This window comes from Bos javanicus, chromosome 7 (genome assembly GCF_032452875.1).
Source record: "Bos javanicus breed banteng chromosome 7, ARS-OSU_banteng_1.0, whole genome shotgun sequence".
NCBI classification, from domain to species: Eukaryota; Metazoa; Chordata; class Mammalia; order Artiodactyla; family Bovidae; genus Bos; species Bos javanicus.
The window spans coordinates 35,570,173-35,587,828 of record NC_083874.1 but is presented as its reverse complement, the minus strand read 5'-3'; the positions used below and the strand labels follow the sequence as shown (position 1 = coordinate 35,587,828).

The window sequence follows — 17,656 nt, the reverse complement described above, 5'->3', positions numbered from 1 at the left end:
AACTTCTGAATATTTCATCAGTGCTTCACTGAGACAGAAATGACACTTTTTTTTTTTTTTTAAATAAAGTAACTGTGCATGCATGGTAGTGGTTATTGAGTCAGAAAATCTGTTCTAAGGAGGGTATAAATAAAGGTTATGAGAAGGAAGTTGCAACACTTTTATTGCAGGAGGCTTAGATTCCAAAGAGCCAGACATCTGATAAATGCACAGCCTCGGTTTTATAAGATTGAAGTTTGCAGTGAAGTTAGATCCCATCTCTTCAGAATGCTTCATTAAATCCTACTATCGGGGCTTGTTCATTACAGAACAATCTTCAGCCCTCACAGGAGGCAAAGGGAGAAAAAAGTGCTCTCACTTCTTTCAGGTAACAATATTATTACTATTTTTTTTATGTCTACTTGAAAGTGAAAAGTGAAAGTGTAGTCACTCAGTCGTGTCCAACTCTTTGCGATCCTGTGGACTGTAGCCTGCCAGGCTCCTCCATCCATGGGATTTTCCAGGCAAGAATACTGGAATGGGTTGCCATTTCTTTCTCCAAGGGGTCTTCCAGACCCAGGGATCAAACTCGTGCCTTCAGAATTGCGGGCAGGCTCTTAACCATCTGAGTCAGTGGGAATCCCTATGTCTTCTTGATCAGTAACAAATCTGTTTTGTAAAATTGCTTTTCTTTTTAAGATACAGGTAAATTTTATCCCAAATATCCAATTTACCAAAATTCACTAAGTTTAAATTAGTTATCTTAAAGATCTAGGGGGAAATTAATTTGTCGGGGTTTGTTTGCTTGTTTACAAGGAGAAAGAAGTTTCACATTTCTTAATATTTGCTGTTAGTCCATCAGGAGTTAACGCCATTGTTATATCTGATCCATATGTTGTCAGCTGCCTCCTTTACTACTATTTATAGATTAAGTGATATAAATTTTTTGGTTACTCATGTAGCTGCTAATTTTCTGAATAGATCTTCCTTTTAGAGATTTCATTTGTCTTACTAGTTCTATTTAAGTATCCCTCACTGACTTAAAGGAATATTTAATTCTCACCCATCCAAATAGTGAGAGAAAATAAGCTAATCTTGCATTAGAATGACAGGAATAAGAATGACCCTTTTGCCCAACCAAGAAAATGGAGGCATACAGAGAGATGTTCACTTTTGAACTCTCTTCTCAAAACTCATCTACCAAAAGACTTTATAAGCTAGAACCCTATTAATTCTGATTTATTTAAGCAGTCACAATGGCCTAACACTACAAAATCATGTAAAGATGCAATACCTAGTGATTATGGCACATTTAGGATTTTTTTTAATATCTGCTTATAGTTGAATGGTGAACTCTGAAGACTAGAATAATTTTCACTGTTTATTTGTAGCTTTCCACAAGGTCAAGTACTGAATCATAGCAAGGCATTGATGTACATTACCAACATTCATTTTTCATATTTTTCATATTGTATTTTTCTTAACATTGCCAATGTAATATCAGTGTTATGTATATGTGTATGTTAGACATACACAGCTTAGAGCAGAGTGTATGTACATACAATATATGTGTATGTTAGACATACACAACTAAGAGTACAGTGAAGACCAGATTAACTTTCAAATCTATCCCATACTATTCCTCTTTTGAAAATCCATTTTGCTAAGATTAATCAAGGCATTAACTGCCATGTTTACCAGGTAAAACAACACTCACACTGATCCTTTCATCTGGCATACTTGAGCTCTTTCTACCAAAATACATATTTTTAATATTAGACAGCTTTTCTTGCTCAGCTATACTTGTACTGTTCTGAGAAACAAGCCTTCACTTATTGTGTATAGTTAACAGTGATATATCCTTTAAAATGTTGAAGCATTTTATGATCGTCCTTCTTCATTTAATAATTGTAGATCATATGATATTATACTTTTTTATATATTCATCATCTGTAGTTCTAATTGTCAATTTTCTAAAAGAAGATTATTTCTCCCCTCTTCCCATAGACCAGTAACTATTTTGGGAAAGACTAGAGGGCTTCCCAGGTGGTGCTAGTGGTACAGAACCTGCTTGCCAATGCAGGTAGATACAAGAGACATGGGTTTGATCCCTGGGTCAGGAAGATCCCATGGAGAAGGGCATAGCAACTCACTCCAGTATTCTCACCTGGAGAATCTCATGGACAGAGAAGCCTGACAGGCTATACTCCAAAGAGTCAGACACAACTGAAGCGACTTAGCACTAGCACAGAGAAACAAAATTAAAAAACAAATATACCTCTGATTTGTATAGCATTTTTTTAAAAAATTAATGACCAGAATTCATCTGGAGTAAAATCCCATGGACAGAAGAACCTGGCAAGCTGTAATCCATGGGGGTCACAAAGAGCTGGACATGACTGAGTGACTAAGCACATATGCAATATCATAGTGGGTAGTTCATAGAAATTTATTTTGTGAAAACTCACTAAAATACATTTTGCAAATAAAATTCAAATGAATCCCCTTCTCTCCATTTAAAAAGTTTGCTTTTTATTGCATCAATTTTTTAAAAGCGCCTCATATTCCATATTCTATGGCATCTGTGGAAAAAATAATACTATATAAACTGTATCATAGTATCATTTTTTAAAGTACCAATTTTGTAACAATATACATTCCCATGAGTATTTTTAACTAAAATTTAGTAAAATATGTATAATGAATAGTAATTCAGTTTACATATGGAATACAAATGAGAATTGAATTTTTTCTTTTCATGAATCTAATTAAGTATAATTGGATCTGCGAAATAGAAGTTTTAGATGCTGCAAATACGGCTGCTGCGTGTACAGAGCTGAGCCAATTGTGAAAGCTAGATAGAAATTAATGAGTTTCTGTAAGTCCTAGAGACTTTCATATGCCAACAATTAAAGCGTTGGGGGAAGCCCATAAACAAACTTTGTTCTTAACACTCAGTAGCCTATCAAACACTCTTTTTTCAGTCAGTTATTTGATTCCTAGAATTAGACCTACTGGCATCTATCTTGTTTCATTGAATTAAATAGAACTCTTTCTCAAAGTGTAAGGGAAGTTTGAAAATTTGCTCTGAGATTCTCAGTGGATTATGGGGGAAAGGTGAGCTATCTGTTTTCTTCCAAAATATGTTGGAACTCATCTTGTGTCCAGAACTTCAAATACTGAGCCTATAAAATAAATAAGACAAGGCACACTCTTCTTCCTAGTAATTGAAGACAGAAATTTAGCTCTGTTAAAAAGCAAGTGTGGGACTTCCCTAGTGGTTCAGCAGTTAAGAGTCTTCCTGCCAATGCAGGGGACATGGGTTCGATCCCTGATCTGGGCAATTAAGCCCCCATGTGCCACAACTACTGAAGCCAACATGCCCTGGAGCCTGTGCAGCACAACTGGAGAGCTGACCCCACTCACCACAACTAGCGAAAGCCTGCATAGAGCATCAAAGAACCAGTGCAGCCATAACAAATAAATAAGTGTTTAAACTTTTTCAAGCATGTAAATCTTTTAACTGAAAAATAAATCAGATAACCATGGCTTTGTAGATATGCACACACACACTATGCTTTTTATAAAAATTATGTATACTTTATATATTCTTTTGACAAGTCCTCAGACAGACATTATTACCACATTTTACTGATGAGAAAAACATTCAGAGAGTATGTAACTTTATCAAAGTCATTCTGCTAATATATGGAAAAACAAAGATTGGAGTCCATGTATGGATCACAATAAACTGTGGAAAATTCTGAAAGAGATGGGAATACCAGACCACCTGAGCTGCCTCTTGAGAAACCTATATGCAGGTCAGGAAGCAAGAGTTAGAACTGGACATGGAACAACAGACTGGTTCCAAATAGGAAAAAGAGTACATCAAGGCTGTATATTGTCACCCTGCTTATTTAACTTATATGCAGAGTACATCATGAGAAACGCTGGGCTGGAAGAAGCACAAGTTGGAATCAAGATTGCCGGGAGAAATATCAATAACCTCAGATATGCAGATGACACCACCCTATGGCAGAAAGTGAAGAGGAACTAAAGAACCTCTTGATGAAAGTGAAAGAGGAGAGTGAAAAAGTTGACTTAAAGCTCGACATTCAGAAAACGAAGATCATGGCATCTGGTCCCATCACTTCATGGCAAATAGATGAGGAAACAGTGGAAACAGTGTCAGACTTTATTTTGGGGGGCTCCAAAATCACTGAAGATGGTGATTGCAGCCATGAAATTAAAAGATCCATATTCCTTGGAAGGAAAGTTATGACCAACCTAGACAGAATATTCAAAAGCAGAGACTTTACTTTGCCAACAAAGGTCCGTCTAGTCAAGGCTATGGTTTTTCCAGTGGTCATGTATGGACGTGAGAGTTAGACTGTGAAGAAGGCTGAGCACCGAAGAATTGATGCTTTTGAACTGTGGTGTTGGAGAAGACTCTTGAGAGTCCCTTGGACTGCAAGGAGATCCAACCAGTCCATTCTAAAGGAGATCAGTCCTGGGTGTTCTTTGGAAGGAATGATGCTAAAGCTGAAACTCCAGTACTTTGGCCCCCTCATGTGAAGAGTTGACTCATTGGAAAAGACTCTGATGCTGGGAGGGATTGGGGGCAGGAGGAGAAGGGGATGACAGAGGATAAGATGGCTGGATGGCATCACCAACTCGATGGATGTGAGTTTGAGTGAACTCCGGGAGTTGGTGATGGACAGGGAGGCCTGGCGTGCTGCGATTCATGGGGTCACAAAGAGTCGGACACAACTGAGTGACTGAACTGAACTGATGTCTATTTCAAAGTCCACCCTTTTGCCTCTACACCATGTTCTCTTCCACAATTAACTAAAAAATGTGAATAATCAACGTTAGTCAGTTTTGTTACTATTAGAATATCAAGCAGTTTGTCTTTTTTCTGATAAATTGATTGCATATAGTTTTTGAAATGTACTGTTTACACAATATGGCTTAAAATTTACTGTGGAAATAAATGAAGACCACCCAAAAGAGAACAAACAGAGTATTTATTCAGAACATGTATAAAGAGCATAGAGTAGGAGTAAGCCAACATCTCTTGCATTTGGAGGATACTCCATTGTCAAGTTCGTATCTAATTTATATGCCGAATATATCATGTGAAATACCGGGCTGGATGAAGCACAAACTGGAATCAAGATTGCAGGGAGAAGTATCAGTAACCTCAGATATGCAAATGACACCATTATGTCAGAAAGTGAAGAGGAACTAAAAAGCCTCTTGATGAGGGTACAAGAGAAGAGCAAAAATGCTGTCTTAAAACTCAACATTCAAAAAATTAAGATTATGGCATCTGGTCTCATCATTTCATAGCAAATAGAAGGGGAAAAAGTGGAAACAGTGACAGATTTTATTTTCTTGGGCTCTAAAATCATTGTAGAGAGTTACTGGAGCCATGAAATTAAAAGACACTTGTTCCTTGGAAGGAAAGCTATCACAGTCCTAGACAGTGTATAAAAAGCAGAGGCATCACTTGGCCAACAAAGGTCCTTATAGTCAAAGCTACCATTTTTCCAGTAGTCATGTAGAGATGTGAGAGTTAGACCATAAAGAAGACTGTAAGTAAGTAAGGGAAGTCGCTCAGTTGTGTCCAACTCTTTGTGACCCCATGGACTGTAGCCCACCGGACTCCTCCATCCATGGGATTTTCCAGGCGAGAGTACTGGAGTGGGTTGCCATTTCTTTCTCCAGGGGATCTTCCCCACCCAGGAATTGAACCCAGGTCTCCTGCATCATAGGCAGACGCTTTACCATCTGAGCCACCAGGGAAGTCTGAGTGCCAAAGAATTTATGCTTTCAAATTGTGGTGTTGGAGATTATTGAGAGTCCCTTGGACTGCAAAGTGATCAAACCAGTGAATCCTAAAGGAAATCACCCCTGAATATTCATTGGAAGGACTGATGCTGAAACTAAAGCTCCAATACTTTGGCCACCTGATGTGAAGAGCAGACTCATCGGAAAACACCCTGATGCTGGGAAAAATTGAAGGCAATAGGATAGGGGGCAGAAGATGAAATGGTTAGATAGCATCATGGACTCAATGGACAAGAATTTGACATCACTTCAGGAGATAGTAGAAGACAGAGGAGCCTGTCGTGCTATAGTCCATGGGGTTGCAAAGAGTTGGACATGACTTAGTGACTGAACAACAATAACCAAGCCAGGAAGGGTTGAAGATAAGCTGGAGACTGGCTAACTAGAGTAGGGCATCTTTGTGATTGGTTTGTGAAGTGAGTTTGGCTTTTCCTCTTTGCTTGAGTTGAAGTTGGGAACAAAACATGAGGGAAAGTGGCATTCACTCATCATGTCCTAACCATTCTGCAGAGATGGTTGTTTGATTCCCTGGTCAATTACTGAAGACACCGTGAATCAGAAATCTATTGTCATATGTCGTCTCACTATGGTCTATTTGTATATTCAGACTCAGTACTGATTATTTAATAGAATTATTTCTTAGAATTCAAAACAAAGTACTTAGGCTATGATTAGCTGTATAAATCCAATAATATGCACAACAGGATGTATTTCTTGCTATATTTTTTCCCATTTACATTCCCATGCTTATGGCAATCTTTCTGAATTCTCCTGTCTTTGCAAATTTCCAACTCCTAGTCCTTTGTCATCATAATTTAATGGATTTCTGAATTTCCTATTTTTCTGAGGTGCAATTAGAGACCATCCAGAGGTTCCTACTACTTTCCCTCCCCACCTTCCTGCCTATGCAGCCACACATTCCGTGTTCTCTCCTGTTACTTTCAATCAGTTGTCCATGCTGACATCTGAGGCCAATCCTGAGACTCATGCCCCTGAATTTCATTCCCTCTCACCTACTCAAGGATATCTCTTCAACAGCCCTACCCCTTCCTCTCAGCGTGCATTTTCCATCTCTGCTGTATCATGTCTATTAGCATACTAACATGCTCTAATTTCTCCCATCTGAGGACACCCTATCTTAGACCTTCTATTACACTTCAGCAGCCCCACTTTTAAGATCCTCATTATAGCAAAATTGCATAAAGAACATTTTTTTCCTGCATTCTATATCTTACCATTCACATTTTCATGAAACCACATCTATTTGATTTTTACCAATGAGTGCTCATTTCCTGAGGTTACATGGTTAAAAGGCCACTTGTGTCTTTGATATACACATCAATGAAATGGTATAGACATTCTTAGTTCTTTCAGAATGTAAGCAGAAAAAAAAATTTTAATCAGATGTATTAAAAATTAGATTGATTATGAACCTTCTTCTCTCCAGTTATTGGTTGTTTTTTATTCCAGTGTACACATAGGGCCTAAAATTATATATCAAGTGGAAGATGTTGAACAGGTTGGAAATTTCTGATATTCTAGGAGAGTCTGGAGTTCAATTTTTTAAATGTACTTTCTCTAAAATATGAGAAACATTTCCAACAAGTTTTCTAGGTGGAAAGCACTAGAGCATGACAAAACCCCCAAAAGCATAGAGATGGTAACAATTTATTATATTCCCTGGGGCTTGACATCTTATTATGATTCATTTTCCATGTAAATGGACTTTAAAAAGATTAAACTCTGGATGATAATTGTTATTCATTCAAACATCATGAGAATTTTGTTCTTTAAATTCCATAATCATACTATCCCAAAGAGATTTATAGCTTTTTTGTCTTACATTTGAAATAACTCAAACTTCCTTCATTTAAAAGTGGATTCAGGGGATAGGTGATAAGCAGAACTCTGTACATAAAGGTTAAAAAAGCTACTTCTACTTCTTCTTGGCTCAGGAAATATTGGGGCTTTCATAGGAGTACAGTTTTTAAATTAACAGATCTATTAATTACAGCAATTTTAAGTTTGCAGAAAAAAATGATTGGAAAATGCACATAGTTTTCATATACCTCCTTCTTGACCCCAGTAGAGTTCCTCTATTAGTTACATGGTATATTTGTGTGCTAATTGATTGATGAAAGTACATAAACACATTATATTTAATGTCTGTAGTTTACATTAGGGTTCACTCTCTGTTGTGGACTTTTTCTATGGGTTTTAACAAATATAAAATGTTACTTCGGAGAAGGCAACAGCACCCCACTCCAGTACTCTTGCCTGGAAAATTCCATGGACGGAGGAGCCTGGTAGGCTGCAGTCCATGGGGTCGCTAAGAGTCAGACACAACTGAGCGACTTCCCTTTCACTTTTCACTTTCATGCATTGGAGAAGGAAATGGCAACCCACTCCAGTGTTCTTGCCTGGAGAATCCCAGGGACGGGGGAGCCTGGTGGGCTGCTGTCTATGGGGTCGCACAGAGTTGGACACGACTGAAGCGACTTCACTTTCACTTTTCACCTTCATGCATTGGAGAAGGAAATGGCAACCCACTCCAATGTTCTTGCCTGGAGAATCCCAGGGACTGGGGAGCCACCTATATCTTTACAATATCATACAAAAGAGTTTGTTGTCCTAAAAATTCCCAGTTCTCTATCTATTCACTGTCTATCCCTCCTTTCCACTGAAACCCTGGCTACCACTGATTCTTTTACTGAATTTTTCCACAATGTCATATTTGGAATCATATAGTATGTGGTCTTTTCAGATCAGTTTCTTTTGAATCAGTTCTAATGAGGTGGATGAAACTGGAGCCTATTATACAGAGTGAAGTAAGCCAGAAGGAAAAACACCAATACAGTATACTAACGCATATATATGGAATTTAGAAAGATGATAACAATAACCCTGTGTACGAGACAGCAAAAGAGACACTGATGTATGGAACAGTCTTATGGACTCTGTGGGAGAGGGAGAGGGTGGGAAGATTTGGGAGAATGGCATTGAAACATGTAAAATATCATGTATGAAACAAGATGCCAGTCCAGGTTCAATGCACAATACTGGATGCTTGGGGCTAGTGCACTGGGACGACCCAGAGGGATGGTATGGGGAGGGAGGAAGGAGGAGGGTTCAGGATGGGGAGCACATGTATACCTGTGATGGATTCATTTTGATATTTGGCAAAACTAATACAATTATGTAAAGTTTAAAAATAAAATAAAATTAAAAAAAAACAGATCAGTTTCTTTGATTTAGCAATATGCCTTTAAAGTTCCTCAATGTCTTTTTTTAATGAAAGTATAGTTGATTTCTCTTGATGGGTGGGGCTGTGTTCCCTTCCTGTTGTTTGACCTGACTAATTTGAAAAGACCCTGACGCGGGGAAAAATTAAAAGCAGGAGAAGAATTGGATGACAGAGGATGAAATGGTTGGGTGGCATTACTGACTCGATGGACATGAGTTTTGGTAAGCTCTGGGACTTGGTGATGGACAGGGAAGCCTGGCGTACTGCAGTGCATGGGGTTGCTAAGAGTCAGACATGACTGAGCAACTGAACTGAACTGATAATTGATTTACAATATTATAATAGTTTTGGGGTGTAACATAGTGATTGACTCTTTTTATAGATTATACTCCATTAAATTACAGATAATAGTTATAATTCCCTATGTTATATATCATTTTTGCTTATCTCATTTATACATAATAGTTATTATCTCTTAATCCCATACCCCTATTTTTTGCCCCTTCCCTGCCCCCTTTGATAACCACTACTTTACTTTCTGTATCTGTGAGTCAGTTTCTATTTTGCATACATATTCCCTTGTATTATTTTTTAGAGTCCATATATAACCAATATCATATGATATTTGCATTTCTCTGTCTGGCTTATTTCACTTAGTATGATAATGTCTAGGTTCATCCATGTTGCTACAAATGTCATTTCATTCTTTTTTATGGATGTGTAATATTCCATTGTATATATATATGTGTGTGTGTGTGCTTAGATAAATATATATACACACCACATCTTCTTTACCCATGTATCTGTCGATGGCCATTTAAGTTGCTTTCATGTCCTGGCAATTGTAAACAGTGCTGCAATGAACATTGTGATACATGTACCTTTCTGAATTATAGTTTTCTTCAGATATATGCCCAGAAGTGGGATTTCAGGATGATAGGCCAACTCTATTTTTCACTTTTTGAGGAATCTCCATAGTGTTGTTCATAATGGTTACACAAATTTACACTCCCACCAACAGTATACAAGGGTTCCCTTTTCTCTGCATCCCCTCCAATATGTGCTATTTGTGGACTTTTTGACAATAACCATCTGACAGGTGTGAAGTGATTTGATTTGCATTTCTCTAACAATTAGCACTGTTGAGCATCATTTCATGTGCCTGTTGGCCATCTGTAAGTCTTCTTTGGAAAAATGTCTATTTAGGTGTTCTGCCCATTTATTATTTTTTTTGATGTTTTATTAAACTGAGTTGTATGTAAAGTTCTGCCATGTTTTTTCATTGTTTAACATCTCATTTCTTTTTATTGCTATATAATATTCCATAGTCTGGATGCATAATAGTTTGTTTATCCATTCATTTAGTGAAGGACATCTCACTGGCTTCCAAGTTTTGGCAGTTGTAAATAAATCTACTATAAACATTCATGTGCAGGGTTTTGTGTGGACATATGTTTTCAAATCATTTAGGTAAATGCCAAGGAGCATGGTTGTTGGATCATAAGGCAAGAGAATATTTCATTTGCAAGAAACTGCCAAACTGTCTTCCAAAGTGGCTGTACCATTTTGCATTCCCACCAGCAATAGATGAAGGTTTCTATTGCTCTGCATCCTTGCCAGCATTTGGTGTTATTGATGTTTTGAATTTTAGCCATTCTACTAATGTGTAGTAGTATCTCATTGTTGTTTTAATTTGCAATTCCCTAATGACATATGATACTGAACATCTTTTCATATGCTTATTTGCCATCTGTATATCTTCTTTGTTGAAGAACACATTTTTAATGAATACTCACTGTTTACTACTCACTGCATTATATGCCAGGAACATTTGTTAATATTTCACAGAGGAAAATAGATACTGAATTTACTGCATAGTTGTTGCTTCAAAAAAAAAAAAAAGTCAATTTACTTTCTGAGGGAAGTGGCAGTTTACCCAATGGCAGAAGCTATCTTTTTCATGGAAAATTCACCACAGAGACACTGTTTCCATAAGAACAGGACATAATACATAAAATCCTATGTTCTTTTGCCTTCTAAAATTGTTTATCACACTCAGAAAAGTGTGCATATGCTACATAATTGTTAGAAGCTGGTATATCCAACACAGGTATATCATATGATACACAAATTTCATTTTTGGAAAATACCTAACAAAGAACATACATATGTACATGAAAGGCATGTAAAATAATGTTTATAACAGCATTAGTAATAATGTTAATAATCACCCCAAACTGAGAACATGTGAAGTCTCTTACCAGGAGATTATATAAATAATTTCTGATACATGTGTTCACATGGTGAAATACGAAAAAAATGAAAGTCAGTGAACAAATTATTGCTAAAGCAGCAGCCTGAATGACTCTCACAAACATAATGTTAAAATATAAAGCCAAATTATATACCTTGATTTATGGATAAATGGATTTCAAAAACAGAAACAGGTCTAGTGCTGGAAGTCAGAATAGTGGTTTCTTTGGTACTGGCAGACCTGTGGGGGACTGGGCACGAGCCTGGGTTGAGGCATGGGAGGGGCTTGAGTGGTAAGAATAATGTGCTATTATAGGGAACAGTTCATAGGGAACTGTTTACAAGATGATGTTCACTTTGTTAAAAATCTTTGGGCTCTACACTGTGATTTTGGGCATTTCTAAAAATTTATATCTCAATAAAATGTTTACTTCAAAAAACAGAAGTAAGTTTTCCATCTGTGGTCCTTTTACTTTGTTTAATGAAAAATCTGCACGTTAAATAAAAATAAACCTACCTGTGTAGCTTTTACTTGTTAATAAAATGCTGAAAAAGGAGTAAAGCCTTAATCTAGATTTATTCGTATGCCATTCTACCTGAAAAAAAATTGAAACTAAATGTGGAAAATATACAAGCATAAACACATGTATTTGCATTCTACATAATTTTATATGTATGTTAAATCTTAACTATTTTAATCTCTACTTAATCAACTTTTACATTCATTTAATCATCCTTTTGGATCCTAATATACCTATACAAACACTCTCCCTTTTCCCTTTCTCTCTCTCTCTCACACACACACACTTTGTTATTAGTTTGTGACCAAGTCCCAGTGATATCAAGGTTGTATAAATATGCAATCTGCATCATGGGGAGAATATTATAGAGAAAGATTTCTTAAGGATATAATTATGTGTTTCTTTGTCTTAGTCACATTCTGAAAAGTGAATGACTAACCATATTGAAATCAATTAAAGATGCTGGGTTAGATAGTGTACAAATACATAAAATGTGGTTATATAATTCTCCAGCAATGATTTCTTATACAGCATCTTCAGTTTGGGGATCAATAGATATAAGTCACTTCACATTTTGGTACCACTGAAATCTGAATATGTTTTCCTTTTGTAAATATTTTAAGGAATAATTAACACAATTTTAATATTCTTTTTATTTTACCAGCACACTGATACCTTCATTTATAAATACCACTCTCTTCCCTTCAGCTATTATCTAGTTCCTTCTTAAGTTCCTTATATAATTAAACTAATAAAGAATGTATTTCTGACCTTCTAAAGCTGGGATAGCAGTTCTGGAGGCAAACTTTTTTATTTTTTAAAGAGGAAAAAGCAGAAGGCAGGTAGAAACCTGGATAAGAAGGTAAGATCTAAGACCAGTAGGTGTTAGTTTGAATGTTTTGTCAAAGAACCAAGTTGTGCTTAGTTATTATACTTTGTCAAGAACTAGGTTGAATGAAATTGGAATGAATAGGTTGATAATGAGTTCACTCACTCAGTTGTGTCCAACACTTTGCAAATCCCTGGACTGCAGCATGCCAGGCTTTCCTGTGCCTGTCATCCACTCCCTGAGCTTGCTCAAACTCGTCCACTGAGTCAGTAATATCATCCAACCATCTCATCCTTTATCATTCCTTTCTCCTCTTGCCTTCAATCTTTCCCAGCATCAGGGACTTTTCCAATGTGTCAGTTCTTTACATCAGGTGGCCAGAGTATTGGAGTTTCAGCTTCAGCATCAGTCCTTGCAATGAATGTTCAGGACTGATTTCCTTTAGGATGGACTGGTTGGACCTCCTTGCAGTCCAAGGGACTCTCAAGAGTCTTTTCCAACACCACAGTTCAAAAGCATCAATTCTTTGATGATCATCTTTCTTTATAGTAAAAATCTCACATTCATACATGACTACTAGAAAAACCATAGCATTGACTAGACAGACCTTTTTCAGCAAAGTAATTCTCTGCTTTTCAATATGCTGTCTAAGTTGGTCATAGCTTTTCTTCCAAGGGACAAGTGTCTTTTAATTTTATGCCTGCAGTCACCATCTGAAGTGATTTTGGAGCCAAGAAAATAAAGTCTGACACTGTTTCCATTGTTTCCCCATCTATTTGCCATGAAGTGATGAGACCAGATGCCATGGTCTTCATTTTTTGAATGTTGAGTTTTAAGCCAGCTTTTTCACTCACTTCTTTCATTTTCATCGAGAGTCAATTTCTGCCATAAGGGTAGTTTCATTTGCATATCTGAGGCTATTGATACGTCTCCTGGCAATCTTGATTCTGGCTTGTGCTTCATCCAGTCCAGTACTTCGCATGATATACTCTGCATTGAAGTTAAATAAGCAGGGTGACATTATACAGTCTTGACTTTTTTCTCAATTTGGAACCAGTTAGTTGTTCCATGTCCATTTCTGTTGCTTCTTGACCTACAACAGGTCTCAGGAGGTGGTCTGGCATTCCCATCTCTTTAAGAATTGTCTACAGTTTGTGGTGATCCACATACTAAAAAGGCTTTGGTGTAGTCAATAAAGCAGAAATAGATGTTTTTCTGGAACTCTCTTGCTTTTTCAATGATTCAACAGATGTCAGCAATTTGATCTCTGGTTCTTCTGTCTTTTCTAAATCAAGATCAAAGGTCTGGAAGTTCTCAGTTCACGTATTGTTGAAGCCTGGCTTGGAGAATTTTGACCATTACTTTGCTAGCATGTGAGATGAGTGCAATTTTGTGGTAGTTCAAACATTCTTTGGCATTGCCTTTCTTTGGGATTGAAATGAAAACTGACCTTTTTCAGTCCTGTGGCCACTGCTGAGTTTTCCAAATTTGCTAGCATATTGAGTGCAGCACTTTCACAGCATCATCTTCTGGGATTTGAAATAGCTCAACTGGAAATCCATCACTTCCACTAGCTTTGTTGATAGTGATGCTTCCTAAGGCCCACTTGACTTCACACTCCAGGACGTCTGGATCTAGGTGAGTGATCACACTCTCATAGTTATCTGGGTTATGAAAATCTTTTTTGTATAGTTGTTCTGTGTATTCTTGCCACCTCGTCTTAATATCTTCTGCTTCTGTTTGGTCCGTACTGTTTCTGTCTTTTATGTCCATTGTTGCATGAAATATTCCCTTTGTATCTCTAATTTTCTTGAAAAGACCTCTAGTCTTTCCCATTTTATTGTTTTCTCTATTTCTTTGCACTGATCCCTGAGGAAGGCTTTCTTATCTCTCCTTGCTCTTCTTTGGAACTCTGTATTCAAATGGATATATCTTTCCTTTTCTCTTTTGCCTTTCACTTCTCTTCTTTTCTCAGCTATTTGTATGGTCTCCTCAGACAACCATTTTGCCTTTTTGCTTTTCTGTTTCTTGGGGATGGTTTTGATCATGGCCTCCTGTACAATGTCACAACCCTCTGTCCATAGTTCTTCAGGCACTCTATTAGATCTAATCCCTTGAATCTACTTATCATTTCTACTGTATAATCATAAGGGATTTGATTTAGATCATACCTGAATGATCTAGTGGTTTTCCCTACTTTCTTCAATTTAAGTCTGAATTTGGCAATAAGAAGTTCATAATCTGAGCCTCAGTCAGCTCCTGGTCTTGTTTTTGCTGACTGTATAGAGCTTCTCCATCATTGGCTGCAAATTAGATAATCTGATTTCAGTATTGACCATCTGGTGATGTCCCTCTTGAGAGTCTTCTCTTGTATTATTGGAAGAGGCTGTTTGCTATGACTATTATGTTCTCTTGGCAAAACTGTCTTAACCTTTGCCCTGCTTCATTTTACTTCAAGGCTAAATTTGCCTGTTACTCCAGGTGTCTCTTGACTTCCTACTTTTGCATTACTGTCCCCTATGATGAAAAGGTCATCTTTTTTAGATGTTAGTTTTAGGTCTTGTAGGTCTCCATGGAACCATTCAATTTCATTTCTTCAGCATTACTGGTTGGGGCCTAGACTTGGATTACTGTGATATTGAATGGTTTGCCTTGGAAATGAACAGTGATCATTCTGTCATTTTTGAGATTGCATCCAAATACTGCTTTCTGCCTCTTTTGTTGACAATGAGGGCTACTCCATTTCTTCTAAGGGATTCTTGCCCACAGTAGTAAATATAATGGGCATCTGAATTAAATCCACCTATTCCAGTCCCTTTTAGTTCACTGCTTCTAAAATGTCAATGTTCACTCTTGCCATCTCCTGTTTGACCACTTCCATTTTACTTTGATTCATGGACCTAACATTGCAGGTTCTATGCTCTTTACAGCATTGGACTTTAATTCTGTCACCAGTCATATCCACAAATGGGCATTGTTTTCGCTTTAGCTCTGTCTCTTCATTATTTCTGGTGTTATTTCTCCACTTATCTCCAGTTGCAGTGGGCACCCACTGACCTGGAGATTTCATCTTTCAGTGCCCTATCTTTTTGCCTTTTCCTACTGTTCATGGCACTAGACTACTGAAGTGGTTTGCCATTCCCATGTCCAGTGGACCACGTTTTGTCAGAATTCTCCACCATGACCTGTGTGTCTTAGGTGGCCCTACATGGCAATGCTCATAGTTTCATTGAGTTAGACAAGGCTGTGGTCCATGTGATCAGTTTGATTAGTTTTCTGTGATTGTGGTTTTCATTCTGTCAGCCCTCTGAGGGATAAGGACAGAGGTTGATGGAAGATTTCTGAAAGGAAGGATTGACTGTGGAGGAAACTGGGTCTTGTTATGATGGGCAGGGCCATGCTCAGTAAATCTTTAATCTAGTTTTCCATTGATGGTGGGGCTGTGTTCCCTCCCTGCTTTTTGACCTGAGACCAAACTAGATGGGCGTAATGAAGGTAATAGTGATCTCCTTCAAAAGGTCTCAGGCCCACACTGCTGCACTACGTGCCTCCTACCCTGAAGCAGGCCATCACTGACCCATGCCTCCTCCGGAGACTCCTGGATACTCACAGGCAAGCCTGGGTCTGTCTCTTGTGGGGTCACTGCTCCTTTCTCCTGGGTCCTGGTGCACACAAGATTTTGTTCTTGCCCTCCAAGAGTCTGTTTCCCCAGTTCTGTGTAAGTTCTGTAATCAAATCCCACTGGCTTCCAAATTCAAATTCTCTGGGGGTTCTCAGTCCCTTTGACAGATCCCCAAGTTGGGAATCTGGGGGTCCCAGGTGGTGCTAGTGGTAAAAAAAAAAAAAAAAAAAAAAATCTGCCTGCCAACACAGGAGGCACTGGACATGCTGGTTTGATCCCTTGGTCAGGAAGATTCCCTGAAGTAGGAAATGGCACCCCACTTCAGTACTCTTGCCTAGAAAATCCCATGGGCAGAGGAGCCTGGTGGTCTACAATCCTTGGAGCCACAAAAAGTTGGACACAACTGAGCATAAGATCTAAAAAATCATGTTAGATTTGCTCAAGTAACAAACAGAAACACATTCAGTTATATTAATATGGGCTTCCCTTGGGACTCAGCTGCTGAAGGATCTACCTGCACTGTGGGAGACCTGAGTTTGATCCCTGGGTTGGGAAGATCCCCTGGAGAAAGGATAGGCTACCTACTTCAATATTCTGGCCTATAGAATTCCATGATATAGTCCATGGGGTTGCAAAGTGTCAGGCACGACTGAGTGACTTTCACTTGCAGGTCACTAATAGTAGCAGGAAAAAAAAAAGAATTTTTGTTGTGGTGGTTAACCTGAATTAGTCATAAGGTATCCCCCGATCAAGTGATTATTCAAAAATTTTCTAAAAGTAAGGGAGGGCTTCAAGTTACTTTTCCAAGGAAGGATATTGACCAACTGGATCATTCTGTTTCCAGATGTGCTCAGATTAGCATTTCGCCAGCAATATTAGTGATGCACCAAAAAAGATTGATAATTATTAATGGAATGAGCGATGGTCTGTAATACAAACACTGGGAACAAACATAGTTCTCATTTCAAAGCAAAAGTCTTTCAAATGTTTTATTATTGAATTTTAAAAATAGTATTAATAAGATTTAAATTATAGTCATGATATTTTAAATATATTGAATATAAAAACCAAAAGCTCAAAAACATGTGTAATCAAGTCACACCATATACTTATTCAATTCTAAGAGCCATTTCTTAAAACAAGAAAGTAGGAAATATTTTTAAAAATTTCTCCTGTGTATAATTTAAATTGAAGCCCCGACTTTCTAAATTCACTAAATATGGCAATCTGATGTGCACATTTTCTTTGTGCATTGAATCTACTGTTTTCAAGGCTTTTAGAAATGCATGGTTACCCACTAAACCAGCTTCAATAAGTGATTCCCCAGAGCTTTGCTTAGCATTAGGATATTCCAA

At 37.7% G+C, this 17,656-nt stretch overlaps 1 long non-coding RNA gene and 1 other non-coding gene across 7 annotated transcripts in view; both read right to left on the bottom strand.

Annotated features, from left to right (window-relative positions):
• Window positions 1-17,656, bottom strand: part of LOC133251040 (uncharacterized) — a 911,217-nt gene that overhangs the window by 124,640 nt on the left and 768,921 nt on the right. The gene's annotated exons all lie outside the window — the stretch shown is intronic.
• Window positions 5,716-5,787, bottom strand: TRNAH-AUG (transfer RNA histidin (anticodon AUG)). Its single transcript has one exon. It is a non-coding gene; the product is annotated as a tRNA-His (tRNA).